Source organism: Balaenoptera borealis, assembly GCF_965194805.1.
Source record: "Balaenoptera borealis genome assembly, chromosome: 12".
NCBI lineage: Eukaryota > Metazoa > Chordata > Mammalia > Artiodactyla > Balaenopteridae > Balaenoptera > Balaenoptera borealis.
In genome coordinates, this window is record NC_138869.1 from 19,330,825 (window position 1) to 19,346,452 (window position 15,628).

Below are 15,628 nucleotides of genomic sequence, written 5' to 3' on the forward strand. Positions count from 1 at the left end.
TTTCTCTCTGTCCTTGTGTCCTTATTCTAGTCAAGACTATCTTTTGCCTGAATTATGGTCATGCCCTTCTAACTAATCTTTTTGTCTATGTTCTTCTGCAGCTCCATTCCATTCTCCATATTGTATACAAAGAAATCTTTTTCAAAAATTACTCTCACAAACATGCAGTATGTATGAACATATATGTGTGTATATAATATATGTATACATTTTGTGTGTGTATGTGTGTAATTCCACAGCCTTGGTTCCTCTCAGTGTAAAATTCCAAATGCTTACCCTGGCTCATAAAGATCCTATGTAGTTTTGGCTATCTCTTCTTATTATTTCTGTTTACTTATTCAGCCCCATCTCTCACTATATCGCCCCCGCAATGAACAATTACTGAACTATTTTCAGTTCCAGCATAATGATGACATGTTTTCTTCTTATTTTAGGGTTTTAAAGCATCCTTTTCCTTCTATTCACAACTTTTTTATTCTCAAACCATGTCCCTCTACATTCCCACTCCGACTTCTGGATAATTCTGTGGATTAAAATGGTCAGTAGCTGCTTCTGCCCTTTCCTTTAGCCTCCTGGATACAGGAGGGTTGCCCATGGTCATTTATTCTTGCCATATCAACTCAAGGAGTTTCTGGAAGTATACTTGTATTGGACCAAAATAAGTGATAATCCAGTTGGGGACTACAGGACTGGCTGAAACATCTATTTTTTAAGTATGTAGTGTTGACGATGAGATGCGGCTGAGAATATGCGGGTAAGACATACCCCTGAGTGGATGCCCAAAATACTAGGCATAAAAGTTGGAATGGACTGAGGGCTGGGACTTTTTAAAGCTGAAGCTCTGCACATACTTGTCTTTCACGGCTACGCTTCTCTCGAGTGAGGAATGACTTAAAGTGTGCCTGGGAGCCATAGGAACTCAGTAATGCTGCTGTTGTGCACATTCTCAATTGTTTCCTTTCTGTATCTTTTTCTAAAGATCAGTCAACCTGATGCTAGTTGAAGTATGTTGAGTCTCATGAGTTAGGTTGTCAGTTTAAACCTAAGATCACTGCTGCCAGTAGAGCAGAGAGGCAGTTGCATCTCTATTCATTCTTTAAACTTAGCTAGTGAGCCATTTCCTCCAGGGAGTATTCCCTGATTGACCAGGTAAGTCAAGAATTGAAGGTCCTAATGTTCTCATAAAGCAGGTACACTTCTCTCCTCAACAGTTATAAAGCTATATAATTATTTCTTATCTTTATCCATCACTAAATTACATAAATACTTTCTCTTATTCATTGGTGTATCCCCAATGTATATTACCTGACACTTAGTAGGTTTATAATAAAATTATTAAATAAACGAATGGCTAAAGAACATAAATCTATCTCTGCCATGGGGAATAAGGAACTGGTTAATAACATTTAGGTAACTAAAGCTAAGTTTTCTATTTATTCTCCCATTGTATCAATTTATTCTTGCTGTGTAACAAACCTCTAAAATGACAATAATCATTTATTACTGAGCATGTGTTTTCAGGTTGGCTGGGATGTGGCTGGTCAAGGCTAGGCTTAGTCAGGATACCCTGCTTTAGGCTGCAGTAGCTGGATAGCTCCATCTCTTAGTGTAGGACTATGGGTTTAGTCCACAGGTCTCTCATGGTTCTCGGACCAGCAGGATGGGTAGGCCATGCTTTTTATATGGTGGTGGCAGAGATGCAAAAGAGCAAGTAAAAGTATGCCAGTTTTCTTTCAACACAGGCTTGGCACTGGCATGCTGTTACTTCTGCCCACCTATCATGACCAAAGCAAGTAACAGAGTCACATCTGAAGTCAAGGGCCAGGAAGATACATTGTACCCACAGTGAGGCCATGGCAGAGCAAGTGAAGCAACAATGCAAAAAAAAAAAAAAATGTAACTCTGTGACGAATGTATTAACTAACCTTATTATGGCAATCATTTGGCAGTATATCCATATATCAAATCATTTGTTTGTACACCTTAAACTTACACAATGTTATATGTCTATTTTACCTCAAGAAAGCTGGAAGAAGAAAAAATGTTTCCATACTGCCTCACATTTCAACTATTAATTCTGATTTGTCCAGGAAATTTGAAGCAATATGAAACCTAACTTTCATAATATGGATACATGCAAAATTTCTCTAAGTTAGGTGGTCTGGGCTTTTTCTTATGAATATAGAAAAATAACATTATATATATTCTTATGACCAAGTTAGTTTCTCCTGAGGTAAAGAGTGGTTATTTTAAATACAGAATCTCAACTGCTTAGTTCTTCAGATCCAAGTATTGTTTTTGTTGTTTTTACTTGGATTATGTGGATAATTTTCTTGAGCATTAATTGGTCATGGCCTGCAAATATCTGACTCAAGCTGTATTGCTTTTTGCTGAACAGTTGAGGTAGTCATTAGCATTACTGAACATGTTTCCACATTTTTGTAATTTATTTTAGTCAAAGGAAAGATCAGTTTTTGCATTTTGAAAATACTGTTCACATTGTTAGGATCCTTCCAATCAATTCAAGCCAGGAAGGTGTAGATTCATTATTTTATAATCTAGATAGCATCTAAGATAATGATAAATGCTTTCCTTGGAATAAAAACACACATTTATTTCTTTTCTAACCTACAAATTACTTGTATAACTTGATATTTTAGTCTGCTTCCAATATTTAAAAAGTAGATGATTTAAGGTCAATCAGTGAATTCATTCCTCTTGACTTTAAATGTGTCTTCATTATATGCGTCCCAAAGAAAAATTATTACCTAATCTGCAAAGATACATTTTAATCACTAAATAATCTGCTGGATGCATTTACAACTGTAATTTTATGCATTGTGAAGCACTCTAATTGCTCAATGTGAACTTTAGTCTAATGCGTAGCAAAAAAAAAAAAAAATCAAGGTGCAAAAGTATGCATAATATAGGCTGCCTCCAGATAAACAAATGCACTGAGGAACAGAAAGAATTAGGCAGTGTTTTAAAGGCAGTCAGATTCCTAGTTCTTAAACCTCTAATGCTGGTTATAAAGTTGGTTAAGGTAGGGATAGGGGAGAAAATGTTTGAGGAGGGGTTATAAAACATCATGGAGTTTTGATATTTTTTCTCTTATTTTAAAATGTCTATCTTGACAGTAGTTATACTGGGATAGGAACTACGGAGATCTGAGCCATTTTGTCAGAATGGCATGGAGAAAAGTGCCATTATGACACATGAATGACTGTGATAGACTGAATATTTGTGTCCCCACCCCCTGCTAATTAATAAGTTGAAATCCTAATGCCCAAGGTGATTGTATTAGTAGATGAGGTCTTTGGGAGGTGATTCATGAAGGTGGAGGCCTCATGAATAGGATTAGTGCTCTTATAAAAGAGGCCCTGGAGAGCTCTCTTGCCCCCTATGTATGTTGAGAACATTGAGAAATCAGCCATCTGTTAACCAGGAAGAGTCCTCTCACCAGACACTGAATCTGTAGGCACCTTGATCTTGGACTTTGCAGGCGCCAAAACTGTGAGAAATAAATTTTATTGTTTATAAGCCACCAAGCCTATCATATTCTGTTACAGCAGTCTGAATGGAGTAAGAAAGTGACTTTTATAAATCTTTGTTTTATTTTACTAAATATGTAGTTAGGTGAATGTAGAGTGTTTTCTACCCTCTACACTTGCTACTTTATAAGATTGGTCTGTACCTTTGTGTTTATGTATGCATAATTACCTTAGGATTGCTTGATAACCTTATGAGAAAGGTCACCATACCGGGGGAAGCAGAAGAAGAAAAGCATATGCTATAAATCACTGGAGATGTTTGATCCCTGAATGTGTATATCCCTGTAGATATTTGATAACCTCATCTAAGTATATGCAACTTCTTATGATACCTGATGTTTCAAAGAGTAAGTGCATTGATTCACATGTGAACTTTAGAATAATGGTATTGCAGGTAATTAGAACCTGAGGGACAAGAGACAAAAAATTAATAAACCTGTTTCTGTCTTACTTACCCTGGTATTTCCCTACTTCGCATAGGGCAAACAGTTGATATTCATTGAAGGAATGAATAAATGAATGGTACAGGAGTCAGGGATTGTGAATTAAAAGTATAGTATATACATGGGATAAAGGGGTTAATATTGTAAGACAGATGGACTGGTGAGACGGTAAAAAGTAAAACCTGAGTGAAGAAAGTAAAGACTCTAACCTGGGAAAGATGCAGCTCTTAAGGATAGAGAACAGAGTCTTTTGGAGACCTGGTTTGGCCTGAACTGAGCATCTAAAGATAGGCAGCAATTGAGACTCAGTGTTGAAGCCGAGAAGAAAAACACGTAGATTGGATAGGCAGAGCTAAAATTTAGCCTTGACTACAGATCCTGGATCCTAGCCAGAGATGATCACCTAATGAGACCCCAAATTTATAGATTCTTACTCTTTTCTAAACCACATAAAACATCTTATATGAAATATTTTATTCATTTCTTGCAACAACCCTGGGGTAAGTATTATTTTATGATCAGTCCTTTGCAAAGGAAGCAGTTGAGATACTGAGAGGTTAATCTACCCCAGGTTCCCACAGCTGGGAATAGAGAAAGCCAGGATGGAAACCCAGGCAGAGCTCTGTGAACTCATGCCCTTAACCCCTGGAGGGTCCCTGGAGAAAGAAGGGAGTTAAGGGTTATGGCTTCTCACCATTCAGATGGAGTTAGGAGCACACTGTGTGATGACATGTGTGGGTGGAAATGTCCTGGTAACGGGTAGGCCTGCAAGGAAACTAGCACTTCCATCAGCGAGACTCAGCAGATATAAAAGCAGCAACACCATCTGTGTGGGTACAGATTCCCAAGGCATCAGGAGAGATGGCCTTGAACTTTCTTCATTATGAGGCTAGATGGGAACAGTTCTAATTGTGGCCAGGGCATGATGGCATCAAGGCCAGAATGACATTCAGTGTTTGGAGTTCCCTGGGGAAAGAAAAAAAATTTCACTAAGCCTTTTAAACCATAGATAATAGCCAGTTACATCCTTAAACATTTCAGGGCACTGGTGCCTAGATTTAAGCTGCTGAATTTAATCATTTTGCATCATCTACCTTTATAACAAAGGCTTATAGGTTTTCACTACTTTAGGGGACAGTCTGGTGACCACAGAAAGAAAATTTCTTTTCAACATGTTATTTGATTGAAAGGGTTCTATCCCTGAAGGGTATTATGCTAGGCACTCATAGACAATAAAATAAATTGAAATACAGACACCAGACACTGTTAAGTTATAGACGGTTACTAATGGGTATCTTTGCAGTAAAGCACTGTATTTGGAATCGCACGTTGAATTCTACCACAAGAGTTACTAGCTGTAAAATAAGTGCATTATGTTCCTTGTGATTTCAGACCTTTTGAGCATTATTGCACTTTTTCTAGATTATTTATAACTGGACTCATGGCTTTAAATTGAGAGACGCTCTCCTGAAGAAGATATTTGAAAAAATATATTGTGCATATTATTTGAAAATGCAATTAATATCCCTTTAAAAATAAGAGGCTGTCTTGTGTTTTCCAGTTTTTCAGATACCCTGACATATATATAGTATATGCTTAGTAAATGGTAACTGCTCTGCTTTCCATATCCGAGTTTTAAAAACACAGCTTGTCATACACAAAAATAAACTCAAAATGGATTAAAGACCTAAATGTAAGGCCAGACACTATAAACCTCTTAGAGGAAAACATAGGCACGACACTCTATGACATAAATCACAGCAAGATCCTTTGTGACCCACCTCCTAGAGAAATGGAAATAAAAACAAAAATAAACAAATGGGACCTAATGAAACTTAAAAGCTTTTGCATAGCAAAGGAAACCATAAATAAGACGAAAAGACAACCCGCAGAATGGGAGAAAATATTTGCAAATGAAGCAACTGACAAAGGATTAATCTCCAAGATTTACAAGCAGCTCATGCAGCTCAATAACAAAAAAACGAACAACCCAATCCAAAAATGGGCAGAAGACCTAAATAGACATTTCTCCAAAGAAGATATACAGATGGCCAACAAACACATGAAAGAATGCTCAACATCACTAATCATTAGAGAAATGCAAATCAAAACTACAATGAGGTAACAACTCAAACCAGTCAGAAAGGCCATCATCAAAAAATCTACAAACAATAAATGCTGTAGAGGGTGTGGAGAAAAGGGAACCCTCTTGCACTGTTGGTGGGAAAGTAAATTGATAGAGCCACTATGGAGAACAGTATGGAGGTTCCTTAAACTACAAATAGAACTACCATACGACCCAGCAATCCCACTACTGGGCATATACCCTGAGAAAACCATAATGCAAAAAGAGTCACGTACCACAATGTTCATTGCAGCTCTATTTACAATAGCCAGGACATGGAAGCAACCTAAGTGTCCATCAACAGATGAATGGATAAAGAAGATGTGGCACATATATACAATGGAATATTACTCAGCCATAAAAAGAAATGAAACTGAGTTATTTGTAGTGAGGTGGATGGACCTAGAGACTGTCATACAGAGTGAAGTAAGTCAGAAAGAGAAAAACAAATACCGTATGCTAACACATATATATGGAATCTAAAAAAAAAAAAAAGGGTTATGAAGAACCTAGGGGCAGGACAGGAATAAAGACGCAGATGTAGAGAATGGACTTGAGGACACGGGGAGGGGGAAGGGTAAGCTGGGACGAAGTGAGAGAGTGGCATGGACATATATACACTAGCAAATGTAAAATAGATAGCTAGTGGGAAGCAGCCGCATAGCACAGGGAGATCAGCTCGGTGCTTTGTGACCACCTAGAGGGGTGGGATAGGGAGGGTGGGAGGGAGACGAAAGAGGGAGGAGATATGGGGATATATGTATATGTATAGCTGATTCACTTTGTTATACAGTAGAATCTAACACACCGCTGTGAAGCAATTATACTCCAATAAAGATGTTTAAAAAAAATAATAGATAACATAAAAAAATTAAAAAACAGCTTGTGATTTATTTGCTGAGATGTTTTATGCTATTCTCATAGAATATCTTTGTTTTCCAAGTCACTGGATGAAAGAGTGTCATAGAGGGCCATGAGGAGTAAGGCTGGGTTTCTAGGCCTATTATCTCAAGAAATAGCTGTTCTCTAGGCTGGGAATTCTCTTTATTCCCTTGGGCAGTAGAATGAGAACAGATATGAAAAGGAAGAATCCTTTTTGATAATTTTATCAGACCTTGTGATCCTTTGACTTTTAATAACTTCATTATCAAAACTTTAGGAGGAAATGTGAAATAGTGTGGTAGAGTTTGAGGTCCACACAGCAGAAAAAGAGTAGGTTGTGTACATGAGTGTGGCCATTTTACGTAGGTGTGCATGTATTGATGTGCTTGCCTCAGAATTCTGTCCTATCTACCTTCTACAGGTAGCATGGCCCTCTTTCCTTTGAGAATAGCCTCCCTATGTCACCTGGTCCTGATGGAGCCAGGGAGGCCACACACTGTAGTGATCTGAGCATAAAGATCTGGGCTGGACTGGCTGGGTTCACATCCAAGTTTTAATACTTACTGTGTGACCTTGGGCAAGTTACTTAACCTCTCTGTGTGTCCGTATCTTCATCTTAAAATGGGGTTAATACAAAACCTTCCACATTAGGTCGTTGTATATTACAATTTGTATAACCTGGGTTTCCCTCAAAAGCAGAGTCTAAGATAAGGGATTTGGGCACAGTTGGTTTGTTCTGGAGAGTGATCACGGGGAGTGGGGACATGGGAAGAGTAAAACAGTGAAGAAGCAAAAGCATTTTAAAGATGTCTCCAAGCTGGTCACTGCTATGGGCACTGGGGTTCTACCCTGCTGCAAGCCCTTTAAGGCCTGTGCAGACTGTCTACCAAGAGGTTGAGGAAGGGTGTATTCCTATCAGATCTCCCTTCCTCTGTTGGGCAGTGTTTGCACCATGGGGTGTTGACTTTGATGCACTTGGAGGTTTGCACACATTTATCTGAATAGTTCCACAGGAATCTCTCCCAGCTTTGGGACAGAAGCCCAGGGCAGATACTGGGAAGTTTGTTGCAACACATAGGTGAGATATTGTCAGATTATACCTGGTGGTTGCCATCAAGCAGCTGGAGTGAAAAAGATGGACCAGGAGATGTGACAGGAGAGATGTTCACTTGGGACTAAATGGAAAAAAAAAAAAAAAGTGTCCAAAATGTGTAGACCATTGTCTGGCTCATAGTAAGCACTCTTGCATACTGTTCTGGGCAGAGGTATACAAGAATTTTACAGAAAATCATGTCTCTAGATTTCCTTCCCTTCTTATAACATGTATATATTATGTCTTACAATAGTATGGTCAGAGCTTTACTGTGCCACGTTCCAGGAACTATAGTAACAAGTTGTCACTCCCATCTCTTCCCAGGGAAAGGAATAATTAATTGCAACTTGACCAGTGTCCAAAGAATCCCTAGGCTTGTAAGTAAGACTATCCAGGGGACAGAAAGGTTAACAAATTCCTGTGGACCCAAAGATGTGTGATCAGTGTAAGTGCTTGAACAGGATGTTTTCCCAACCTCACCACACACACACACACACACACACACACACGCACGCACACACACAATTCAGCTGAGAGAGAATATCTATGAGTATGAGCTACTTCTCAGAGAAGTTTTAGATCTGTCTCAACCCACAAAAGAGGCAGTTTGAGCTGAAAGTGGGACCTACTTATTTTCTTAATTCCCAGTTGCTTCACTGAGAACATTAAACTTTTTCTCATTATTGTGGATAATGAATTAGCAAACTTAAATTTAGATCATTCATACTTTTTTTTTAATCTATAATTGAAAAAAATGTGCTTCCTTTTGTCTTTATTTCCTTTGATGCTTCCTCATGATACTTAAATTTTTATTTCTTTATGCTTATAAAATATGGGGAAGAACATAGCCAGAGTGTTCAGCAAGATATCTATCTATAAGTGAAGACTTTTTCAAGTTTGCCTTTCTTACCAAAGATGGGGAAATTGGATAGATTTTCTGGGGAGAAAAGAAAGCATACTGAATATAGAATTTTTTAAATTAAAAAGCAGAAAGGATTGCTTGGAAGAAAAGTAAAAATGCAAATAATTATCAGCCTTTTTGTCCACAATAATGTTCACATGGGTCAAGATGTCCTTTTAAATATTTTAAATTTGTTTTGAAATTTAAAAGTTACTTACACATTTTTTGAAATGTCTATCTTGTATGTGTTAGACATATGCTTTACAGTATTATCAAAATTAAAACTATTGACTTTTAACAGATCCTTTTTGGTTTATTAAATCCAACACATTGACTCTTCTGTGCATGACCTTAAAAATCAGAGCACTGCCAGTGCAAATGAAATCACTGTTTGGGGTTTTTGTGCTCTTTCACAGAAAATGCTAAAGAGATCAAGTGAGTACCCCATAATGGGTTTACCTTGGCTCCTCACAACACATTTACCTACAGTAGTGATAATGAATGGCCACAAATCTAGGCATAAATTTAAGACTTGGGAAGTTTAGATGTGGTGTTAGGAGTGTCTTAGTATAAATAAGGACTGGCTGCCCTTGAACGTTTTTAAAGCATGTGTGAATCTGGTGTTAAAACTAGCAAAATTCATTGCTCATTTTTCCTTTGCTAGGAGAAAAATTTACAGTATGTCTCTTGGGTCTCTTGAGCTATGTGGGAATAAACAAATCTCAGTTTTAGTGAGAGCCATATAGCACCTTAAATAGGCTTTTGGGAACCAGAAGCAGCTCCATTGACTGGGGGATTTGCTCATTTCAGAAAATTACATGGACTTTTGTGTTTAGGATGCCCTATATTATCTTAATTGTGACTCTTTTAACATACTTACTGCCTAATGTATGACTTTTCTTTGCAACTTTTATCACCTTAACTCTGCTGCTTGGATTTGAAGATTACCGCAATTAGGAAAAAACAGTTGACCTTCCCCAGGGTCATCATGAGAACCTCTCCCAAGCAGTGATATGTTTGGGTTATATTGGGCTGTGATCATCTAGATTATTTAAAGTAGTGATAATAATAACTAGTAGAAAGTTAGGAAAATGGTTTGTTGCTTGATTTCTCATTTTATATAAGATGATGTTTTCCAATGGATTTTATACACTAACATGTTCCACTAATCATTATTTGTATTTTTGGCATGAATACTGTAGGAAAGATTCTGGGAAAGAAAACAGGGAGAGACTTTGCCCTAAAGATGCTCATAGCCTGATATGGGCAATGAGGCAGTTTAAAAAATAGCAATATACCCAAAAGAAATATATATATACACTTATATGAATTAATATATATGCCTGTATAATAATTAAAATATTAATTGCAGCACTATCATGATAGTCAAAATCTGGAAATTACCCAAATTTCCCTCAAGAGTAGAATGAATTACTAAGCTGTCTCATAGTTGCATGGTAGAATATAATATAGCCATAAGAATTAATAAATCACAACTACAAGTAGAAACATGGAAGAATCTCATAAACATAATGCTGAATAGAAGAAGCCAGACACGAAAGAGTGTATACTGTATGATTCTATTTACGTAAAGTACAGACAAATGCCTCTGTGCTGTTAGAAGTCGTGCTAGTTACCAGTGACTAGTGACTGTAGTGATAGATGGGGACATGAAGTGACCCTCTGGGGTGCTGGTCATGTTATGCTTCTTTGAACTATGTGCTATGTGTACAGATCATGAAAATTCATAAACAGTATATGTATGATGTGTGCATTTTTCTGTATAGACATATTTCAATTGAGATTTTTTTAAATGAGCGGTATTAAGCAGAAAAAATAAGACACCTTTGTGGAAGAAATGTTTTGTAAGAGTCTGGGCTGTATTTACTAGGTGCCACTGCCTTAGTTTTCTTGATGAATTGACAGGGCTTGGAGATCTGGAGATAGTCATGAAAGAAGAGAAACACAAGCCAAAGCAAAGAGAAAGTGTCGGGTCTCATGTTAAATGAACTTTTAAGTACTTGAAGAGAAGTAGGACAAATACAAAGAGAAAAAAACTAAGGTTGGGCCAGACAGTGAAAAATTTTTAAATATAATGAATAAGATTTCTATTTTTCTTTAGGTGATGGGAGTCGATGAACATTTTTGAACAATAGAATGGCATAGTTGTGTTTTTGAAATCTAGTAATTGAGTTTGGGATGATGGATTGAAAGGCAGAGTGACTGAAGGGGAAGAGATTTAACGACGCCTGCAGTATTAACAGGGGAACCTCACATGGATCTGTACTGGGTGACTGACAGCAGTGGGACGGTGATTGGTGCATAACTGGTGCTCGTTAAATATTTGCTGAATGAACACCAGTGTAAAGCGGTAAGTGAAGGAACGGGATTTTGCTTTAGACTCTGTAAATAGGCATTCTTGAAGAATGAGTTTGCTTTTTCAGTGGTTCATCATTCCAAAGCAGGATCTATTTTTTATAAAGTGATGCCATTTGAAATTGGGGCTGGAGCACACGGTAAAGTCTCCCACACTCTTAGGTGATAGATCATGGAATCCTAACTGCGTCAAGTCCAAATTGTATATAGAATGCAGCAGTGGGCTGGGTTGTATTATCTGTCTGCTAATTCTGCCAAATGCATTTTGAAGTAAAATACAAATTTCTCTCAGGTAGAATATTGGACCTCTTTCTTGATAATTATCCTAAAGAGAAGATCAACAGTCACAATGTACTTTGGGTGATTTGGTTAGGAATTGTTTTACACTGTAATTCTTTAGTAGTTCTTACCCTGAAGGTTACTAATTCCAGCATTCTGAGAGAGAGATCAATGATGGTAAGTGTGACATTAGTGTTTTCCCTTAAAATTCTGACCATAGGTATACTTATTAGGTTTAGGGTCAGTTTTCAAGGAAATGGTATAGGTTTGTGTTGAATTACATTTTTCGCTTAGTTTTGCTTGTGAGTCCTGGAAAGAACTTTGGAGCATTTGGTGGCAATTGGCTCTGGCCATTTATATCTGAGGAGGGCAGAAGGGGTGGTCCAGCTCCCAAATCCAAGCAAGGATGTGTGCCAGGTGGATCAGGAAGACAATTTACCAGCAAAGTATGTGGGCGGAAAGGACGCCTGGATCATCTAATTCTTTCCAGCAAGTGTTTGCTTAACTGAATCTGCTAGATAATTATCTTCATTTTCTCTTTGCTCTTCTCGACACAGTTTAATTGTAGAGGAATGAAGAAGATAGAAAGCTTAGCTGATTCATTATATATTTAGTGGGAAATAAATACAGTTTCAATTCCAACTTGTATTTCCAGACTTTTCATCCTTCCTGTTTTTGCTTTCCTACTTCCAATCCGTCTTCCACATTCTCACTAATGCTATCCATAATTTTTTTTTTATTCAATCATGCCAGGTCTCTGCTGAAAAAGTTTAATGTGACAACTGGGGAGGCATTAACTGGCTTTTCGTAGGTGTTAATGGTCTGTTTACTGAATCAACACTCACTGAGGAAAAGAAAAAAATCTATCATAAATGGCAACTTAGAGATAATATGACCCTAAAAAGATTTTAGCTTAGTTTTGTTCTGCTTTGCTGATTATATTTTAAATTATCCAGCCTATGTCAAGGTTTTCGGTAGCGATAATGAATTGCTTCTCTCTGAAACGTGTTCTGGAGTTCATTGTAAGGAAATACTGTTGCAATTTAAATACTGATGCAGGAGTAATTGAGGTTGTAAAATGTGTTTTATAAAGCCATGCTGTTATTCTTGTTTATTTACGGGAAGAAAACAATCTTTGAGTTTGAATTTTCACATAAAAGAGCTGAAAAATTTACACCCTGCCCAAAAATATATATTCAGAATTTAGGAAGGGAACATAGTGATTAAAAGAAATACCAGGTTCAGTACATGTTAATTATGGAATGAATCAAGTAACTTTACCTTCACACATCATATTTATTTCTGAAATCTAAGAGGACTATTTATTATGTGTCAACATGTCACATTTTTATGGAAATTCTTGTAACATTTTAAAGAAACTTCTAACATAACCCCCATACAACTCATAAACCCATAAACGTGGAAACATTTTTCATGTGTCATTATTTAGAATTTTTAAATAATAAGTACATTGGAAATAAAGTTTCACTTGTTTATTGTAACAGAAAACTGAGACACAAGTTCAGAAGAAGATATATGCCAGACAGGAAATGGAATGTTATCAAGGAAAGTTGTTAGTGTTTTCATTAATGTTTCTAATATATGATTTCTCTCATAAAAAATAGTATATGCTGGGTTCATAGTTTCCTTCTTTCAAAGAAAATTTTGCTGTTTCTCTTGGAGTCCATCTCTTCTTTGCAAAGTGATAAACACAAAATCATTTGTGAGTCATGGTTTCATAAGATGTGATTATAAAAAGATAAGCAATGCAAATCTGATGCATCTTGTTTTTTCTTTACCTTTAAAGATGTTTTTCTTTTGCCTCCACATATTTACTTTCTTAGACTCCATCTAAAAATATTTTTTAAGGAAAAAAAGGTACCTTGTGACAATTTGCATATGTTAATGCAGATAAGCATCTAGACATCTGGATGGCATTTTAATACCTCATTCTCATTCAAGGAACTAGACCTCACACAGATGTTAGAGACAATTTTAAGAGCATTGTTGTAAGCAAATAAGGCAGCCAGGAAACCAAACACACTCCAAGATAGGCTTTGCCACCAAAGAAGCTTTTTAGTGAGATGTTTTGACTACAAGATTGTACAGCCCTTTTCAGTATCTGACAAAAGGAGAGGGAACCAGCAGGCAATTTTCCTATGCAAAGGAAAGGGGAAAAAACCTACACTACCGGCATGCATTTTCAGCTTTGAATAATTGAAAGATTAAATGTACTTTTTAAACTTACACAGAATATATGTGTGCGTGTACCCTTACACACATACATATGTACATATAACATGTATAAGTATATATACTCATACGTATATTTTAATAAAGTAGGCATATAGGATTTACCAATAAGTTCATCTCTTTCTTCCTTCTCTCCCTAGAGATACCTACAGTCAAATCTTTGGCTATTAAAAGCTGGTAGTCTGGCATCTTTTTGCCTGGGTTTAAACCCTGAGTTTAAATCTACAATTAACTAGCTTTGTTGTTTTGAGCAAGTGACTTAGTCTCTTCTTGCATCTGTTTTGTCATCTCGGATCATGATGGTCCCTATCTTAGAGGGTTGATAAGAAGATTAAATGGATCAATTACTTAGCACATGCCCAGACCTATCACACATTCAATAAATGTTAGCAGTTATTATAATTGTTTTTTTTTTTTTTTATATTCTACTTTTGAATCTGGCCATCTGTAATACAAAAACAGTTAACTTGTTCTCTCACATGGTAATAGTGGGTTTCAGGGTCTCCTGGGGCTGTGATAAGGATCATGCTCTGGAATCAGACAAACTGTCTTAAACCTGAGTCTTTCTGTTACTAACTGGTCTGTCATTAAAATTCTGTCAGGGTCAACTTCTTTATGTGGTAGGTGGGGACAATACCTAACTGTTTTTCCTATATGAGAATTCATATGAAGTAAAAGCTTTTGGGGACCCCTATGCAGGTCACATGCCTTGTTACTGAGATTTGCATGGCTACTCCTACCCAAAGGAAGGGACATTCTGCAACCATATTTCTCCTTATTCTATCTCTGTGGTAATCACTGCTTAATTTGGGCCAATATGGATTTGGGGTTGAGTGACATTTGTGAGTTGATGCTTAGCTTTTTTTTTTTTTTAAGTATTTTTATTTTTTTAAATAAATTTATTGATTGATTTTTGGCTGTATTGGGTCTTTGTTGCTGTGCACAGGCTTTCTCTACTTGCGGCGAGCAGGGGCTACTCTTCGTTGCAGTGTGCAGGCTTCTCACTGCGGTGGCTTCTCTTTGCTGTAGAGCACCGGCTCTAGGTGCGTGGGCTTCAGTAGTTGTGGCACGTGGGCTCAGTAGTTATGGCTCATGGCCTCTAGAGCACAGGGTCAGTAGTTGTGGCGCACGAGCTTAGTTGCTCCGCGCATGTGGGATCTTCCCGGACCAGGGCTCGAACCTGTGTCCTGCATTGGCAGGTGGATTCTTAACCACTGTGCCACCAGGGACGCCCTGATGCTTAGCTTTTAAAATAATGGCATTTCATTTGAGGAGCTATGTATTTGTCATGGTTATCCTTGGTTATGCCAAAAGAAGCAACAGTTTTTTAGTAGAGAAAAGCAGAAATGGAAATAGAGGAGTGAAAGCCTATCTGGAAGAGAGAAGACAGAGTGAAACAGAGAAGAGATAAAGTAGAGAGAGTGATTTCCTGGGTTCCATGGCATATCTCAGATTCATTCAAACCGATTTTTTTAATCTACCCTGTATGTGATAGATTTCTTTCACTAGTAAATAAAATATCCCTGATTAAGATGACACATAATTTGACTTTCACTATTAGATCATCTGTGGGGCTATACAGTGATATACTTTATCTTGTCCACAGAATAGAAATGATCATTCTCAGATTCCATGGAGTTTGGAAATGAACTGACAACTACAGGGAAGGGGGGAGCAGGGATAGCAAATCATTGCTACATCTGCCGGCACTACCTTATCTTAAAC